The following is a 20,491-nucleotide window of genomic DNA, read 5'->3' as shown; positions in this document are numbered from 1 at the left end:
TCCTGCCCAGAGCTGAGCAGATCAGCGGCCCCACCCCAGAGCCTCCAGGCCCTGCAGATGGACTGCTCCCGAGTTACTGCGGGGGCTGAATACAGGTTTCCAGAAGTGGCCGCTGCCACTGGGGTTGTTCCTCCTTGGGCCTCACAGGGTAAACTATCCCCACTGAGCCCTGCACCAGGCAGGTGACAGAGCAGCTCCCCCAAGTGCTAACACCTGAAAACAGCACAACAGACCCTCCCCTAGAAGACCAGCTAGACGGACAAGTTCCAGGGGGAAGTCAAGGGACTTAAAGTATACAGAATCAGAAGATACTCCCCCATGTTTTTTTTTATTCCTGATTGCTTCCCCCACCCTTTTTCCCCGTTTCTTTTTCTTTCTGTTTTTATTCCCTTTTTTCTTCTATCTTCCTTTATTCTTTTTTCTTTTTCTCTTTTCTTTCCTTCTTTCTCTCCTCTCTTTTTCTCCTTTTCCCAATACAATTTGTTTTTGGCCACTCTGCACTCAGCAAAATGACTAGAAGGAAAACCTCACCTCAAAATAAAAAATCAGAAACAGTCCTGTCTCCCACAGAGTTACAAAATCTGATTTACAATTCAATGTCAGAAAGCCAATTCAGAAGCACTATGATACAGCTACTGGTGGCTCTAGAAAAAAGCATAAAGGACTCACGAGACTTCATGACTGCAGAATTTAGATCATATCAGGCCGAAATGAAAAATCAATTGAATGGGATTAAATCCAAACTAGAAGTCCTAACAATGAGGGTTAAGAAGGTGGAAGAACGAGGGAGTGATGTAGAAGAGAAGTTGATGGCAAAGAGAGAAACTGAGGTAAAAAGAGACAGACAACTAAAAGACCAGGAAGACAGATTAAGGGAAATAAACGACAGCCTGAGGAAAAAAACCTATGTGTAATTGGGGTTCCTGGGGGCACCAAAATGGACAGAGGGCCAGAATAAGTATTTGAACAAATTATACCTGAAAACTTTCCTAATCTGGGAAGGGAAACAGGCATTCAGGTCCAGGAAATAGAGAGATACCCCCCTAAAATCAATAAAAACCGTCCAACACCTCGACATTTAATAGTGAAGCTTGCAAATTCCAAAGATAAAGAGAAGATCCTTAAAGCAGCAAGAAACAAGAAATCCCTGACCTTTATGGGGAGGAGATTAAGGGTAACAGCAGACATCTCCACAGAGACTTGGCAGGCCAGAAAGGGCTGGCAGGATATATTCAGGGTCCTCAATGAGAAGACCATGCAACCAAGAATACTTTATCCAGCAAGGCTCTCATTCAAAATGGAAGGAGAGATAAAGAGCTTCCAAGACAGGCAGGAACTGAAAGAATATGTGACCTCCAAACCAGCTCTGCAAGAAATTTTAAGGGGGACTCTTAAAATTCCCCTTTAAGAAGAAGTTCAGTGGAACAATCAACAAAAACAAGGACTGAATAGATATCATAATGACACTAAACTCATATCTGTCCATAGAAACTCTGAACATGAACGGGCTTAATGACCGCATCAAAACGCGCAGGGTTTCAGACTGGATAAAAAAGCAGGACCATCTATTTGCTGTCTACAAGAGACTCATTTTAGACAGAAGGACACCTACAATCTGAAAATTAAATGTTGGAAAACCATTCACCATTCAAATGGTTCTCAAAAGAAAGTAGGTGTAGCCATCCTTATATCAGATAAACTAAAATTTACCCCAAAGACTATAGTGAGAGATGAAGAGGGACACTAAATCGTACGTAAGCGATCTATCCAACAAGAGGACTTAACTATCCTCAATATATATGCCCCGAATGTGGGAGCTGCCAAATATTTAAACCAATTAATAAACAAAGTAAAGAAATACTTAGATAATAATACACTTATACTTGGTGACTTCAATCTAGCTCTTTCTACCCTCGATAGGTCTTCTAAGCACAACATCTCCAAAGAAACGAGAGCTTTAAATGATACACTGGACCAGATGGATTTCACAGAAATCTACACAACTTTACATCCAAACTCAACTGAATGCACATTCTTCTCAAGTGCATATGGAAATTTCTCCAGAATAAACCACATACTGGGTCACAAATAGGGTCTGAACCGATACCAAAAAATTGGGATGGTCCCCTGCATATTCTCAGACCATAATGCCTTGAAATTAGAACTAAATCACAACAAGAAGTTTGGAAGGACCTCAAACACGTGGAGGTTAAGGACCATCCTGTTAAAGATGAAAGGGTCAACCAGAAAATTAAGGAAGAATTAAAAAGATTCATGGAAACTAATGAGAATGAACATACAACCGTTCAAAATCTTTAGGATGCAGCAAAAGCAGTCCTAAGGGGGAAAAACATCACAATACAAGCATCTATTAAAAAACGGGAAACTACACAAATACAAAAGCTAATCTTACACATAAAGAGGCTAGAGAAAAAAAAGCAGATAGATCATACACCAAACAGAAGAATAGACTTAATTAAAATTCAAGCAGAATTCAAGGAAATCGAGACCAGAAGAACTCTGGAACAGATCAACGGAACGAGGAGTTGGTTCTTTGAACGAATTAATAAGATAGATAAACCATTAGCCAACCTTATTAAAAGGAAGAGAGAAAATATTCAAATTAATAAAATCATGAATGAGAAAGGAGAGGTCACTACCAACACCAAGGAAATACAAACGATTTTAAAAACATATTATGAACAGCCATACACCAATAAATTAGGCAATCTAGAAGAAATGGACGCATTCCTGGAAAGCCAGAAACTACCAAAACTGGAACAGGAAGAAATAGAAAACCTAAACAGGCCAATAACCAGGGAGGAAATTGAAGCAGTCATCCAAAACCTCCCAAGACACAAAAGTCCAGCGCCAGATGGCTTCCCAGGAGAATTCTATCAAACGTTTAAAGAAGAAACCACATCTATCCTACTAAAGCAGTTTGGAAAGATAGAAACAGATAGAGTACTTCCAAATTTGTTCGAGGAGGCCCGCATCACCTTAACTCCGAAACCAGACAAAGACTACAGACCAATAACCCTGATGAACATGGATGCAAAAATTCTCAACAAGATACTAGCCAATAGGATCCAAAAGGACTTTAAGAAATTTATTCAGCATGACCAAGTAGGATTTATCCTCGGAACACAAGGCTGGTTCAACACTCGTAAAACAATCAATGTGATTTAACATATCAGCAAGAGACAAACCAAGAACCATATGATCCTCTCATTAGATGCAGAGAAAGCATTTGACAAAATAGGGCATCCATTCCTGATCAAAACACTTCAGAGCATAGGGAGAGACAGAATATTTCTTGTAATCTTAAAAGCAATCTAGGAAAAGCCCACAGCAAATATCATTCTCAGTGGGGCAGCACTGGGAGCCATTCCCCTAATATCAGGAACAAGACAGGGATGTCCACTCTCACCACTGCTATTCAACATAGTCTGGAAGTCCTAGCCTTAGCAGTCAGACAACAAAAAGACATTAAAGGTATTCAAATTGGCAAATAAGTACTCAAACACCCCCTCTTCTCTGATGACATGATACTCTACCTAGAAAACCCAAAAGCCTCCACCTCAAGATTGCTAGAACTCATACAGCAATTTGGTAGCGTTCCAAGATAAAAACTCAATGCCCAGAAATCAATGGCATTTCTATACACTGACAATGATACTGAGGAAAGAGAAATTAAGGAGTCAATCCCATTTACAATTGCACCCAAATCATAAGATACCTAGGAATAAACCTAACCAAGGAGGTAAATGATCTATACCCTAAAAACAATAGAACACTTCTGAAAGAAATTGAGGAAGACACAAAGAGATGGAAAAATTTTCCATGCTCATGGATTGGCAGAATTAACATTGTGAAAATGTCAATTGTACCCAGGCAATGTACATGTTTAATGCAAACCCTATCTAAATACCATGGACTTTCTTCAGAGAGTTAGAACAAATTATTTTAAGATTTGTATGGAATCAGAAAAGACCCCGAATAGCCAGGGGAATTTTAAAAATGACAACCATATCTGGGGGCATCACAATGCCAGATTTCAGGGTGTACTACAAAGCTGTGGTCATCAAGACAGTGTGGTACTGCCACAAAAGCAAACACATAGATCAATGGAAGAGAATAGAGAACCCAGAAGTGGACCCTGAACTTTATGGTCAACTAATATTCGATAAATGAGTAAAGACTATCCATTGGAAGAAAGACAGTCTCTTCAATAGGTGGTGGTGGGAAAATGGTCATCCACATGGAGAAGAATGAAACTAGACCACTCTCTTTCACCATAAACAAAGATAAACTCAAAATTGATGAAAGATCTAAATGTGAGACAAGAGTCCATCAAAATCCTAGAGGAGTACACAGGTAACACCCATTTTGAACTCAGCCACAGTAACTTCTTGCAAGATTCATCCACGAAGGCAAAAGAAACAAGAGCAAAAATGAACTATTGTCACTTCATCAAGATAAGAAGCTTTTGCACAGCAAAAGATACAGTCAACAAAACTGAAAGACAACTTACAGAATGGGAGAAAATATTTGAAAAAGACGCATCAGATAAAGGGCTAGTTTCCGAGATCTATAAAGAACTTCTTAAACTCAACACCAAAGAAACAAACAATCCAATCATGAAATGGGCAAAAGACATGAACAGAAATCTCACAGAGGAAGACATTGACATGGCCAACATGCACATGAGAAAATGCTCTGCATCACTTGCCATCAGGGAAATACAAATCAAAACCACAAAGAGAACCACCTCACACCAGTGAGAATGGGGAAAATTAACAAGGCAGGAAACCACAAATGTTGGAGAGGATGCGGAGGAAAGGGAACCCTCTTACACTGTTGGTGGGAATGTGAACTGGTGCAGTCACTCTGGAAAACTGTGTGGAGGTTCCTCAAAGAGTTAAAAATAGGGATCCCTGGGTGGCGCAGCAGTTTGGCGCCGGCCCTTGGGCCAGGGCGCGATCCTGGAGACCCGGGATCGAATCCCACATCGGGCTCCCGATGCATGGAGCCTGCTTTTCCCTCTGCCTGTGTCTCTGCCTCTCTCTCTCTCTCTCTCTCTGTGACTATCATAAATAAAAATTAAAAAAAAAAGAGTTAAAAATAGACCTGCCCTAAGACCCAGCAATTGCACTGTTGGGGATTTACCTCAAAGATTCAGATGCAATGAAACGCTGGGACACCTGTACCCCGCTGTTTATAGCACCAATGTCCACAATAGCCAAAATGTGGAAGGAGGCTTGGAGTCCATTGAAAGATGAATGGATAAGGAATAAGTGGTTTATGTATACAATGGAATATTACTCAGCCTATAGGAACGACAAATACCCACCATTTTTTTCAACGTGGATGGAACTGGAGGGTATTATGCTGAGTGAACTCAATCGGAGAAGGACAAACAGTGTATGTTCTCATTCATTGGGGAATATAAATAATAGTGAAAGGAATATAAGGGAATGGAGAAGAATTGTGTGGGAAATATCAGAAATGGAGACAGAACATAAAGTCTCCTAACTCTGGGATATGAACTAGGGGTGGTAGAAGGGGAGGAGGAAGGGGGATGGGGGTGAATGTTTGACGGGCACTGAGGGGGGCACTTGACGGGATGAGCATTGGGTGTTATTATGTATGTTGGTAAATTGACCACAAGTAAAAAGTTAATTTATTAAGAAAAATATTCATGGAAACTAATACAAATGAAGATACTACCGTACAAAATCTTGGGAATGCAGCAAAAGCATTCTAAGGGGGAAAAACATCACAGTACAAGCATCCATTCAAAAACCTGAATGAACTCAAATAGAAAAGCTAACATTACTCATAAAGGAGCGAGAGAAAAAGCAACAGATAGATCCTACACCCAACAGAAGAGAATTAATTAAAATTCGAGCAGAACTCAAGGAAATTGATACCAGAAGAAATGTGGAACAGATAAACAAAACCAGGAGTTTGTTCTTTGAAATAATTAATAAGATACATAAACCATTAGCCAGCCTATTAAGAAAAAGAGAGAATAAAGACTCAAATTAATAAAATCATGAATGAGAAAGGAGAGATCACTACCAATACCAAGGAAATACAAACGATTATAAAACATATTATGAACAGCCATATGCCAATAAGTTAGGCAATCTAGAAGAATTGGACGCATTCCTGGAAAGCCAGAACCTACCAAAACTGGAACAGGAAGAAATACAAAACCTGAACAGGCCAATAACCAGGGAGGTAATTGAAGTAGTCATCCAAAACCTCCCAAGAAACAAAAGTCAAAAGCCAGATGGCTTCCCAGCGGAATTCTATCAAACGTTTAAGAAAGAAAACATACCTATCCTATTAAAGCTGTTTGGAAAGATAGTAAGAGATGGAGTACTTCCAAATTCATTCTATGAGGCCGGCATCACCTTAACTCCAAAACCAGACAAAGACCCCACCGAAAAGGAGAATTATAGACCAATAGCCCTGATGAACATGGATGCAAAAATTCTCAACAAGATACTAGCCAAAAGAATCCAACAATACATTAAGAAAATTATTCAGCATGACCAAGTAGGATTTATCCTAGGGACACAAGGCTGGTTCAACACTTGTAAAACAATCAATGTAATTCATCATATCCGCAAGAAAAAAACCAAGAACCATATGATCTTCTCATTAGATGCAGAGAAAGCATTTGACAAATAAAGCATCCATTCCTGATCAAAACACTTCAGAGCATAGGGATAGAGGAAACATTCTTCATCATCTTAAAAGCCATCAATGAAAAGCCCACAGCAAATATCATTCTCAATGGGGAAGCACTGGGAGCCTTTCCCCTAAGATCAGGAACAAGACAGGGATGTCCACTCTCACCAGTGCTATTCAACATAGTACTGGAAGTCCTCGCCTCAGCAATCAGACAACAAAAAGACATTAAAGGCATTCAAATTGGCAAAGAAGCAGTCAAACTCTCCCTCTTCGCTGATGACATGATACTCTACCTAGAAAAACCAAAAGCCTCCACCCCAAGATTGCTAAAACTCATACAGCAATTTGGTACCATTGCAGGATACAAAATCAATGCCCAGAAATCAATGGCATTTCTATACACTAACAATGAGACTGAAGAAAGAGAAATTAAGGAATCAGTCCCGTTTACAATTGCACCCAAAAGCATAAGATACCTAGGAATAAACCTAACCAAAGAGGTGAAGCATCTATACCCTAAACATTATAGAACACTTCTGAAAGATATTAAGGAAGACACAAAGAGATGGAAAAATATTCCATGCTCATGGATTGGTAGAATTAATATAATGAAAATGTCAATGTTACCAAGGACAATGTACACGTTTAATGCAATCCCTATCAAAATACCATGGAGTTTCTTCAGAGAGTTAGAACAAATTATTTTTTTAGATTTGTGTGAAATCAGGAAAGATCCAGAAAAGCCAGGGGAATTTTAAAAAAGACAACCATATCTGGGGGCATCACAATGTCAGATTTCAGGTTGTACTACAAAGCTGTGGTCATCAAGACAGTGTGGTACTGGCACAAAAACAGACACATCGATCAATGGAACAGAATAGAGACCCAGAACTTTATGGTCAACTAATATTTGATAAAGGGGGAAAGACTATCCACTGGAAGAAAGGCAGTCTCTTCAATAGATGGTGGTGGGAAAATTGGACATCCACATGCAGAAGAATAAAACTATACCACTCTCCTTCACCATACACAAAGATAAACTCAAAATGGATGAAAGATCTAAATGTGAGACAGGAGTCCATCAAAATCCTAGAGGAGAACACAGGCAACACCCTTTTTGAACTCGGCCACAGTAAATTCTTGCAAGATTCAACCACGAAGGCAAAAGAAACAAAAGCAAAACAGAACTATTGTGGCTTCATCAAGATAAGAAGCTTTTGCACAGCAAAGAATACAGTCAACAAAACTAAAAGACAACCTACAGAATGGGAGAAGATATTTGCAAAAGACGAATCAGATAAAGGGCTAGTTTCCAAGATCTATAAAGAACTTATTAAACTCAACACCAAAGAAACAAACAATCCAATCATGAAATGGGCAAAACACATGAACAGAAATCTCACAGACGAAGACATAGATATGGCCAACATGCACATGATAAAATGCTCTGCATCACGTGCCTCAGGGATATACAAATCAAAACTACAATGAGATACCACCTCACACCGGTGAGGATGGGGAAAGTTAACAAGGCAGGAAACCACAAATGTTGGAGAGGATGCGGAGAAAATGGAACCCTCTTACACTGTTGGTGGGAATGTGAACTGGTGCAGCCACTCTGGAAAACTGTGTGGAGGTTCCTCAAAGAGTTAAAAATAGACCTTCCCTACAACCCAGCAATTGCACTGTTGGGGATTTACCTCAAATATTCAGATGCAATGAAACGCCGGGACATTAGAATGTCCACAATAGGGAAACTGTGGTTGGAGCCATGGTGTCCATTCAAAGATGAATGGATAAAGAAGATGTGGTTTATGTATACAATGGAATATTACTCAGCCATTAGAAACGACAAATACCCACCATTTGCTTCAACGTGGATGAAACTGGAGGGTATTATGCTGAGTGAAGTAAGTCAATCAGAGAAGGACAAATGTATGTTCTCATTCAATTGGTAATATAAATAAGTGAAAGGGAATATAAGGGAATGTAGAAGAAATGTGTGGGAAATATCAGAAAGGGAGACAGAATATAAAGACTCCTAACTCTGAAAAAGAAACTAGGGAGCTGGAAGGGGAGGAGGGCTGGGGGTGGGAGTGAATGGGTGACAGGCACTGAGGGGGGCCCTTGCCGGGATGAGCACTGTGTGTTATTCTGTTTGTTGGTAAATTGAACACCAATAAAAATGAATTTATTTAAAAAAAGTTCAAATAACTAAATATGCTGCCAACATGGGAGTACCTAAATATAGAAACCATTTAACAACAAACGTACAGGAACTCACTGATAATAATACAATGACAGGGGATTTTAACACCCACCCACTTATGGCAATGGACTGATCGTCTATGCAGAAAATCAACAGGGGAACAATAGCTTTGACACACTGGACCACAGGGACTCAACAGATATAGTCTGAACATTTCAACCTAAAGCAGAATACACATTCCTTTCAAGTGCACATGGGACATTCTCCAGAACAGATCATATCATGGGCCACAAATCAGCCCTCAACAGGTACAACAGGTACAAGAAGGTTGATATCGCACCCTGTACATTTTCGGACCATGACGTTATGAAACTCGAAGTCAACAGTAAGAAAAAAAACTGGACAGACCAAAAATATGTGGAGATTATGAACATTCTACTAGAGAATGAATGGAGCAATCAGGAAATTAAAGAGGAAATTTAAAACAAATGAAAATGAAAACATGTTTCTCCAAACCTCTGGGATGTAGAAAGGCAATCCTAAGAGGGAAATACATAGCAATACAGGCCTACGTCAGGAAACAAGAAGTCTCCAATACACAACCGAACCCTACACCTAAAGGAGCTGGAAAAGGAATAGCAAACAAAGCCTAAAGCCTAAGAAGAAGGGAAAAATAAAGATGAGAGCAGAAATAAAGAATGCAGAAAAAACAAAACAGTAGAATGGAATAACGAAACTAAGAGCTGGTTCTTCATAATAATTAAGAAAATGGATCAAGCCCTAGCCAGGCTTATCAACGAGAAAAGAGAAAGCCTAAATAAATAAAATCACAAATGAGAGAAGAGAGATAACAATCACCAGAAAAATTAGACAATTATAAGGGAATACTATGCAAGATTATACGCTAACAAACTGAGAGACCTGGAAAAAATGGACAAATCCCTAGAAATGTGCAAACGAGCAAAACTGAAATAGGAAGAAATAGAAAATATGAACAGACCCATAACGAGCAAAGAAATTGAATCAGCAAGGTACCTGGGTTCCTCAGGGGTGGAGCATCTGCTTTGGCAGGTCATGATCCCGGGGTCATGGGGGATAACGTCCCACATCAGGCTCCCCACATGGAGCCTCATTTTCCCTCTGCCTATACCTCTGCCTCTGTGTCTCTCATGAATACATAAATAAAGGTGCACCACTGTGCAAAACAGTCTGGAGGGTCCTCGAGAAGTTAAAAATAGGGGATCCATGGGTGCCGCAGTGGTTTGGCACCTGCCTTTGGCCCAGGGCATGATCCTGGAGACCCGGGATCGAATCCCACATCGGGCTCCCGGTGCATGTAGCCTGCTTCTCCCTCTGCCTGTGTCTCTGCCTCTCTCTCTGTGACTATCATAAAAAAAATTAAAAGTTGGGATCCCTGGGTGGCGCAGCGGTTTGGCGCCTGCCTTTGGCCCAGGGCGCGATCCTGGAGACCCGGGATCGAATCCCACATCGGGCTCCCGGTGCATGGAGCCTGCTTCTCCCTCTGCCTATGTCTCTGCCTCTCTGTCTCTGTCTCTGTGACTATCATAAATAAGAAAAAAAATTAAAAGTTAAAAATAGAGCTACCCTACGATTCCAAAATTGCACAGTTAGGTATTTACCCCGAGGATACAAAAGTAATTTAGTAGATTCGAAGGGGAACACGCAGCCCAGTGTTGGTAGCAGCATTATCAACAACAGCGAAACTGTGTATACAGCCCAGATGTCCATAGACAGATGAATGGGCCGAGACAATGTGGTAAATATACACACTGCGACATCACTTGGTCATCAGAAGGGATGAAATGAATCCATTTACAATGATGTGGGAGGAGTGGAAAGGACTTATGCTAAATGAACACAGTCAGTCAGAGAAAGATACGAAATACCATACAATTGCATTCACATGTGAATTTTAAGAAACCAAACAAACTGGCAAAGGGGCGAAGGTGGGGATGAGAGATGCAAACCAAGAAACACACTCTTAACCACAGAGAATAAACTAATAAATACCAGAGGAAAGTGGGGGGGATGGGAATCAGGCGATGGGGATAGTGGAGGTCAACTCTGACCAGTACCAGGTATTGTATTCAAGGGTTGAATCACTATGCGGTAAATCTGAAACTATATCATACTGAGTTTACAAAGAGGAATTCAAGTAAAACTTTAAAATAATAATTGGTAGTATACAGAAAGCATGTGCGCAGAAGAGATAAAATCAGAAATACAACTGATAATCCAAACAGAGAGTCTTTAGAGCCACAAATCCCCTCCTTAGCTCAGCTCAGGAGAAGCCTGCCATACCTATTCTGACCCCAGCAGAAGCCGGGATACTGATTCTCTGGGGAGGCCACTGACTTGGTGGAGTCAGGCTATCTTTGAACCCAAAACCTAAATAGAGTGCATAAAACTAAACTGCCCAAGATGCTAGGAGGCCCAGTGCAGGCACATGACAAGAAACAAACTCTAACCATACAAAGACATAACTAACCCTACACTTGAGCCTAATGTTAACCTAACCCTAAAACAAGAACTATCACTAATCAAAAACCAAACACAAACCCCAAGACCGAAACACATTCACTGAACCTCCCTGCCAACCCTCACCCTAAGTCTTAAACCTATTCTAAACCCTTAACCCTGACCCTTACCTTAAATCTAACCCTAACGCTAACCTCTAACAATAACCTTAACTTAATGTACTCCAATCCTATTCCTAACCCTAACCTCTACCCTAACCCTAACCCTCTAATACTAATCCTATCTCATACCCCAAACTGTACCCTAACCCGTACCCTAAAACTAATCCCTAACCCACTGCCTAACTCTCTCTTACCCTTTTCCAAAACCGTACCCTGACCCTGACCTGACTCTAACTCTAAACCCTAACCAAACACTAAACCTAACCCTTGCCCTAACCCTAAACCTAGCCCTAACTTTAACTCTAACCCCTAACCCTAACCCTAACCCACATCCTAACCCCTAACCCTAACTGCAAACCTAGCCCAACCCTAACTCTAACCATAATCCAAACCCCAACTCCTAACCTCCTGCCCTAAATCCTAAAGTATAACCCTAACCCTAACTCTAACTCCCGTCCCTAACCCAAACCCCCATCCTAACTCCTAACCACTGACCATTACACTTATCCCTCACACTAACCTCTAATCCGTAACCATAAGCATAATCACTAACCCCTAACATCTAACCTAAGCCTAACCACCAATTGCCTCCCCTCCCCTGACCCTACCATTCATTCTATCCATTCACTTACTCTATGTTTCTGAGGAGTCCCTTCTGACATGGACGTGGCCCCCAAAGACACCTCCAGAGTCCTCCAGGGTTTCCTGAGGAATCTGGGCTCCTGTGAGTGCGGACGTGGCCCCATGTGTTCCAGAGTCATAGTCAGCGGGTCCTGAGGACACCGGGTCTCCTGTCACCATGGAGTATGCCTCACATCCTCTGGAAGCCTCACAGCAGGTTCTCAGGAGGCCGGGGGCTCCTGTCAGCCTGGACATGGCCCCACATCCCCTGAAACTCACCGTGGGTCCTGAGGAGGCTGTGGGTTCCTGTCAGCCTAGACGCAGCCCCATGTGTCCCGAAGCCAAGTGCAGGTCCTGAGGAGGACGGGGGTCCTCTCAGTCTTGACGTGACCCCACATTTTCCTCAGCCTCACCATAAGATCTGAGGAGGCTGGGGGCTCCTGTCAGCATGGACGTGGCCGCAAATCATCCCAATCCTTCACAGTGCATCCTGAGGAGGCCAGAGAATCCTGTCAGTGTGGATTCGGCATCCACATATTTCTTAGGCCTCATCACAGGCTCTGACAAGGCTGGGGTCTTCTGTCCGCATGGACGCATCCCCATATTTCCGAAAGTCTACACTGGGGGTCCTGAGGAAGTCAGCGTCCTGTTGTGTCCATGTGGCCCCAAGTCCTCCCAAAGCATCACCGAAGGTTCTGAGGAGGCCGGGGCTCCTGTAACCATGAATGCGGCCCCCAGCTTCCAGCAGCCTCAACTTATGTCCTGAGGGGCCCGGGAGCTCCTGTCAGAGTGGACGCGGCGCCACATCTTCCTGAAGCCTCCTCTCAGGTCCTGAGACGGCTCAGGGGCTCCTGTCAGCGTGGATGGGGGCCCATATCTTCCTGAAACCTCCCTGAAGGTCCTGAGGCTGCTCATGGACTCGTGTCAGCATGGATGCGGGCGCACAATTTCCTGAAGCCTCGACGCAGGTCCTGAGGTGGCTCAGGGCTCCGGTAGGCGTGGATGAGGGCCAACATCTTCCTGAAGCCTCCCCGCAGGTCCTGAGGCGGCCCAGGGGCTCATGTCAGGGTGGATGCGGGCCCACATTTTCCAAAAGACTCACTGCACGTCCAGAGGAGACCGGGGCTCCGGTCAGCATGAATGTGGCCCAATTTCGCCCTGAAGACTCCCCACGGGTCCTGAGGAGGCTGCAGCTCATCAGCATAGACAGGTCTCCACGTCATCCTCAGGCCTCCCCAGCACAGGCTGGCTCCTGTTAGTGCAGGCAGAGGAGGCCTACTGTGCATGCGTGCCCCTTGGGAAGATCCTGGTCTTGGGCGCTCCCTGTGGGACGCTCAGGCGCTGCAGGAGGCTGTGCAGGAGGCAGCGGGTGCTCCATGGGCCCCACCTGCCTCCTTTCAGGCTCCAGCTGGGGCTGTTAGCTTCAGAAACATCTCACTGAATAGGAGCCCAACACCCAGGTTCCCCAGAAATACTTAAGGACAAGGTATTGGAGTCCAGAGGATGCAAAATAAAATGTGGACCAGACTCTTACCACTTCCTGCAAATCTCACTCACCCCTCTTCCACTGTGGGCGGGACCGCAGGTTGGTAGAGCCGCCCTGGAAACAGTGTACAGGCCTCTCAGGAATTTACAAATAGAGCTGACCTGCGACCAGCAGGTGAACGGCCTGGAGCTCATTCCGAGGATACAGATGCACTGAGACTTGGGACACCTGCACCCCAATGTCCACAGCAGCCGGGTCCACAGTAGCCACACTGTGGGAGGACCTCGGTGCCCTGAGGCAGATGATGGATAAAGAGGATGGGAGATAGATGATGGTCATAGAGAGAGAAATGGTACTCAGCTATCAAAGAGAAGGAAATCTTGCCATTTGCAATGATGTGGATAGAAATAAAGGGATCATGTTAAGTGAAGTAAGTCAGTCGGGAAAGAGAATGACCATGTGGTGTCATTCATAGATGGAATTATAGAAGCAAAGCAGATGAACTAATGTGAAGGGAAAGAAAAACAAATAAGATGAAAACAGATGCAGGAAATACAGACTCTTAATGATAGGAACAGAACTGAGGGTCCTGGAAGGGGGGGGATAACAGGGGACCAGCATGAAGGAGGGCACGTGATGTCACGGGCACTGTTGTTATCTCCAACTGGTGAATCCCTGAATTCTTCCTCTGAAAGTATAATACACTATACGTTTATTAATTGGGTTTAAATTAAATTAAGTTAAAAAAATCAGTTGTATCAGAGCACATTTCCTTCTGGAATCTCTGTTTTGCTCATTCAGCTTATGCCGGGACCACCCTCCATGGGTCTGGTTTGTCTAAGTAGGCTCCACGCCTCGTCCATGTCCCAGCCCAGGGCTAGAACTCAAGACCCCTGAGATCAGGACCAGAGGTGAGGTCAGGAGTCGGATGCTTACCTGATGGAGCAGGCGGGGGCCCGAGAACCACGCTGCTTTATCCTGTGTCTCTGTGATATCATTTGAAATAGAAAGTGCTGGGTCAGACTATGTCATGCTTTTCCAATACTGATTTGCTGTTCGGGCATTTCTTGGGGGGATGGAGGTTATGGGTGGTTCTTTCCTATTTCTAAGATCTGCCACCATGATTTTGATAGGAATGACATTGAAACTGAGAGTAGCTTCAGGAACTGCGGACATTTTCACAAGATGAGGGTCCCACCCCACAAGACCAGGACAGCCTCCCAGAGCCTGGTATGGCTCAGAGCACAAGTCTTGTGCTCCTTTGGTTCAGTCTCATTATTTATTCTCCTTGATGCTCCTGAGAAGGCCTTCATGTCCTTCCTTTCCTTCCTGAGTGCTCATTGTCGGGACACAGCAAGGCTACTCTGCTCTGTAGGGTCAGTTTGTGTCCCCTGACTTTACTGAACTCACTCCTTAGTTCTAACAGGTTTTGGTGGAGGCTCTTGGGTTTCCTGTTTCTAGTACCGTGTCTTCAGCATATAGGGACAGTGTGACGTCCCCCTTCCATGAGTTAACCTTTGCTGTTTACAGCTTAATGTCCTAGAAAGCCCCACAATTGAATCAAAACTGAGCCCAGGCCAAGGGCAGGAAGCCCCTATTAGAATGAGAACAGAGCTCAATGCCCTTGAAGGGCCCATATCAAAATGTAAACAGAACTTGAGGAATTGCTCCAGCCCTTCTGGAGGTCCCTGAGTCCAGCCCTTAAAACTAAGCTAAAACCCTCCTCGGGGACCAAGTCTCTGCTTCGCTGTGTTGGGTATACTTCGACACAAGATCGAGCTTATAAATAATCTCACATGTGTTTGCATCGGAATCGGCTTCTTGGTGGTTTCTCAGATTCGCAATCTTGGGCACAACAGTCTGAGACCAAAAGGAGCTCGGATGCGGGCAGAGTGAAAGCAGGGTTCCGAGAGAAGCGGCGGAGACCCGGGGGCTTGGGTGCCCTTCTGTGGAGGGCCTGCAGACTGGGGGGTGGAATGCTCAGCCCCAGAGCCAGAGGACACAGCGTCCCCACCCGCATCCCGCCCATCAGTGCCAAGTCTCAGGGAGCAGCACAGCACTGCCCGCTGGAGGCCAGAAGGGCTGACACACAACCCGCCTCTGACACAGGAGTCAGATGTGCACCTGACATCACTGCCATGGCCAATCCTCAGACCCCGCACAGACCACTCCCTGCCACCAAGGTGTCGGACCACAGAAGCTGCAGAGATTCAGCTCTGCCTGGAAAGTAGGGTCTAGCTTCCTTTGTACTTTGTGCTTTATTTTCATTTAGTTTCTTTGATTCTATTTTATAAATTGCCTTATTTTCATTTTTATGTATGTACCTTATATATTTCTTATTTTTAGGTTCATGGTACTTTAATTTTGTTTCTTATTTTGGGATTTAGAATCTTTTAACAACCAAGCCAAAATAATCTGGTGATTTTTGGGGGGAGGGCAGTTGTTATTGTTTTTCTTGGTTTTTCTTTTTCTTCCTTCTTCCTACTTTCTATTTCTGGAAAAAATAATGAGATGGAGAAATTCACCTCCATAAAAAAACATGACGTAGTACTCACAGCCAGGAAGTCCATCAATACAAATATATGATGTCTAACTACAGTTTAAAACAATGATTATAAAGATAGCATCTGGGCTGGAAAAAGAGCACAACAGAAAACTAGAGAATCCCTTACTGTAGAAATAAAAGAAGTAAAATCTAGTCAGGCCAACGTTAAAAATGCTATAACTGAGATGCAGTCCCAAGTGGAAGCCTTAAAAACAAGAAAGGTTATGTGCAGACATTCCACACTCAAGTACATGAGCATAGCTTCCCACTCTTATGTGTGGAATACACATAGTAACTTCCTTCTACAAAATATATTATGAAAAACTTAATAATGATAATATAATAATAATAATAATATTAATAACAATAAAGAATGACTTTACTACGGAGAAACCTAACACTACCTCAGCAAGATGATCAGATCTATACCAAGAATGATAAATCATGTTGATAGTATCTATCCTTTATATGATATAATAAAAATGGCAGTATATCTCTGTATAGAATCCACAAAAAGAGTTCAATCATGAGATAAACAACAGACATATCTCAACTCAAATTTTACAAAATACTCTACTTCTCAAAGTTTTCCAGTTCACCAACAGTAAGGAAAGGCTGAAAGACTGTCACAATCCAGAGGAGCTTAAGAAAACATGAGGACAAATGGAGTGTGATATAAGGGATGGTGACTTAGCAAAAACTAAGCAAATCTGATAAAGTATGGTCTTTGGTTATTGCAAATATTTTAATATTGATTCATTAGCTAATATTTGTACCATACTGATATAAGATATCAATAATTGGAGAAATTGAGTGCAAGTGCATGAGAATTCTCTGTACTATCTTCTCAATTTCCCTATGAAGCTTTGTTTTCTTTCTAAGAAATAAGATTTAATTTGAAAATTGACTTAAATGAATCAGGCTCCAGTGTGAAGACATTTTAAGAATTGTTGAATTAACTTTTGCCTTATTCTTAAAGATTTCCTTCGATGGGAACATAGTAAGAATTTTATATCAGAAGAAAAGAAAAACACTTATGAACACGTATAATGCCTCTTCAACCTGAAAAGCCGGAAAGGATAATAAAGAACAAAAATCAGATAAAAATAGTTCTAGTACAATAGACACCATATTGTAAGTGCATTTAAAATTAGCAATGTATAACATTTATTTCCTTGACATTTGTCTTCCAAAGAGTTCACAGTGTTTCAGTGTCGGTTGAAACAGGGGAAGAATCTCAGGGAAGAATCCTTCACATAATAATAGGACCATTGTAATAATGTCTCTCAATTATTTCCAAATCCATAAAGATTCATTTCCTGATGAAAGACTGAGCTGTGAAGAAATAGATGAGAAAGCCTCATCCCTCTGAATTGCTTGTGTCAGAATATTTTAAACATAGGACTATGGATAGTAAATTATCCTTATTAACAGGAAATACGTCTCGGATTAGAATCTGAGAAATCAGATGGGCAGAGAAAAAACGCTTTAAATCACTCCTCAAGTTTTAAAGACAAAGGAGAACTTTTCTATGTACAAAGTCAGTTGTCAAGATATCCTTAGGGAATAAGATTCTGCAGCATCTAATCCTGCTGCACTGCCGGGACGTCGGCGCCCCAGGTCTTCCTGATCCCAAATCCCTGGGCCTGTCGCCGAACACAGGCTGCCAGGCTGAGGTCATTTGCAATGTCTCTCTTAGGAGCTCCAGGGAGGGGGGAATGAGCTAGATAGGACAGGATGGGATGCATGGAGGCCGAGTACATTATGGCCATTCTACTTTTAGTTCAGTATTAGCACATATCCAGCAATCCCAGGCCCCTGTGAAGAAGAGCTGAAATTTGCATTACTTCAGTTACTGGAATAAAACAAAAGTTGACAGCTTAATGTCTTATAAAGCCCCACAATAGAATAAAAACCGAGCCTAAGCCAAGGGCTGGAAGCCCCAATTAGAATGAGAAGAGAGCTCAATGCCCTTGAAGGACCCATATCAAAATGTAAACAGAACTTGAGGAATTGCTCCAGCCCTTCTGGAGGTCCCTGAGACCAGCCCTTAAAACTAAGCTAAAACCCTCCTCGGGGTCCATGTCCCTGCTCCACTGTGTGGGGTATACCTGGACCCTTGCTTGAGTTTGTAAAACAACCCACGTGTGTTTGCATAAGTGTCGGCTCCTTAGTGGTTTCTCGGATTCGCAATCTTGGACACAACACCCGAATGACCCCTCCCCACCTGGACTGACCTCCTGTCCCCTCCCACCCAGGCTGACCCTCAGTCACCTCCCCACCCACCACAGCTGGGCACAGGCCCTCACACAGTTCCATGGGCACGGTGGGCACTCCCACCATCCCCGTCCTCCCAGGCAATGGAAGGAGGTTTCGGCAGGACACACTCCCATGGTGGCCCCAGGGCTCCCTGCCCAGGAGAGCACCTGGTGACAGGTCGGGGTCTGTGTCCCTGACGCCAGCTCCTCCTCCCAGGTTTTCCCACAGGAAATGAAAGAGGAGGACCTGGTCTCCTCCAGGAACATTACTCAGGTGGACCTGGACGTCAACAGGATGTGCAGCAGTCACATCATATTTTGGGACTACTACGGGGTAGGGTGAGGTTGAGGGGCCAGGGGGGATCAGGACCCAGTGGAGGACCAGGGGAGTCTGGGTAGGGAAAACAGGGATTCTGAGGCGGGGGGCAGAACAGCAGCCAACAACACACCACTCCATGGTAGGGTGTTGGGGATGACCTCTGTGCCCCCACCCCCAGGGCCTCGGACATGAGGAGGCCACTAGGATGGGGTCTCCAGTGCTTGCCATGGGAGCTGAACCCCAAACGGGAGAGGGACGGTCCTCTGAGTAGCAGGGGATGAGGTGGGGGATGTGGGGGGCAGGAACAAGACCTGGGGGCCAGGCGGCATGGCCACGGCTGGACCAGGACACACATTGATTCCATGAGGGTCGGACGGGTCAGAGTGACGCCCACGCTTGGTGATTTATATATTTCTAAATTCTATGCATTTAATTTGAGACATTTTGCAATTTGAAAACACACATAGTATGATGAACCCCAGATAATGCCCCCGGTCCAGCCAGGGTCCTGCACTGACCACACCCCACCCCAGGGACAGGTGTCTCAGCAAACCCCACACTGGAGTTGCCTTTAAGTGTAGACGTCTCCTTGTGCATCTTAGAGGAAGGGGATGCCCTGTGTCCACAGGCCCCCCATGACATCCCCCTCATTCCCCACTCCCACTCCATCCCCCTACATCATCATTCCCCATGGCATCCCACCTACACCATCCCAATCAAACCCACACAGCCCCACACAATCCCCACCCACACTATACCCCAACACCATGCCCCCATACCATCCACCCCCACACCATGAGCCCCCATCAAGGACCCGGTGCAGGTGCCCCCTGTGGGACATGCTCAGCCTCCCTGGGGATCTCTCGATACCCTGCTCCCATTAGAAGCCTGGGGGTCTCATAGAGTACCAGGGGTTGCAGGGAGGAGCGAAGACAAGGAGCCCCCGACAGGGTGTGTGCAGGTGAGTGGTGCAGAGGATGCACTGTCCCCTCTGAGGGCGGCACATCCTTCACAGGACACCAGCCCATAACCCAGGGGGATCTGGGCTGGCCTGGCCCCAGGCTCTGTGAAGGTGGGGGTGATTTGAGACCCTGCAACAGGCCCAACAAAAAGACTAGTGGGATCCAGCCCCCCATGGCCCTGTCCAGCCCTGGATTCTGGCCCTACACTGAGCGAGCCTTCTCACAGCTGGATGTGGCCTCCTGGGCCCTGGGGGTGCCCCACAGATCCAGATCGCTGACCAAGGGCAGCCCTGGGGATCCTGGGACACCCAAGGTTGGGGAGAGCAGAGGCAGGCCGGTTGACCCTACCTGCACCCACACCAGGAGGCAGGCTCCTCCAGGTGCTGGGGCCACAGGAGCCCCATGACCAGGGTCCACCTGCACTGTGGGGACCCAGCGCAGGAACACATGAGCTGCAGGTCAAGGTCAGCTCTGCTGTCCTCACAACCATCTCTCATGCTGAAACCTCAGGACACACGCCCCCACCCGGAGTCCACACATGCTCCACCATGGGGGACTCCAGCACTTGCCCCACACCCATGTGATTCTTGCCCTCCCCTAAAGGACAGAATGGTCTCCCTTCCCAGGGGAAGGCATGCACCCTCGACTCTGAGCCCGTTTGCTGTAGAATGTCAATAAACTATTGTGGTGTGAAAATGCACAGCCAGCCCGTTTCTGTGTCTCCCA

The sequence above is a fragment of the Canis aureus genome, chromosome 19 (assembly GCF_053574225.1).
Source record: "Canis aureus isolate CA01 chromosome 19, VMU_Caureus_v.1.0, whole genome shotgun sequence".
In the NCBI taxonomy this organism is placed as follows: domain Eukaryota; kingdom Metazoa; phylum Chordata; class Mammalia; order Carnivora; family Canidae; genus Canis; species Canis aureus.
The sequence above is the reverse complement of the archived record's forward strand: the minus strand, read 5'-3'. Positions refer to the sequence as shown.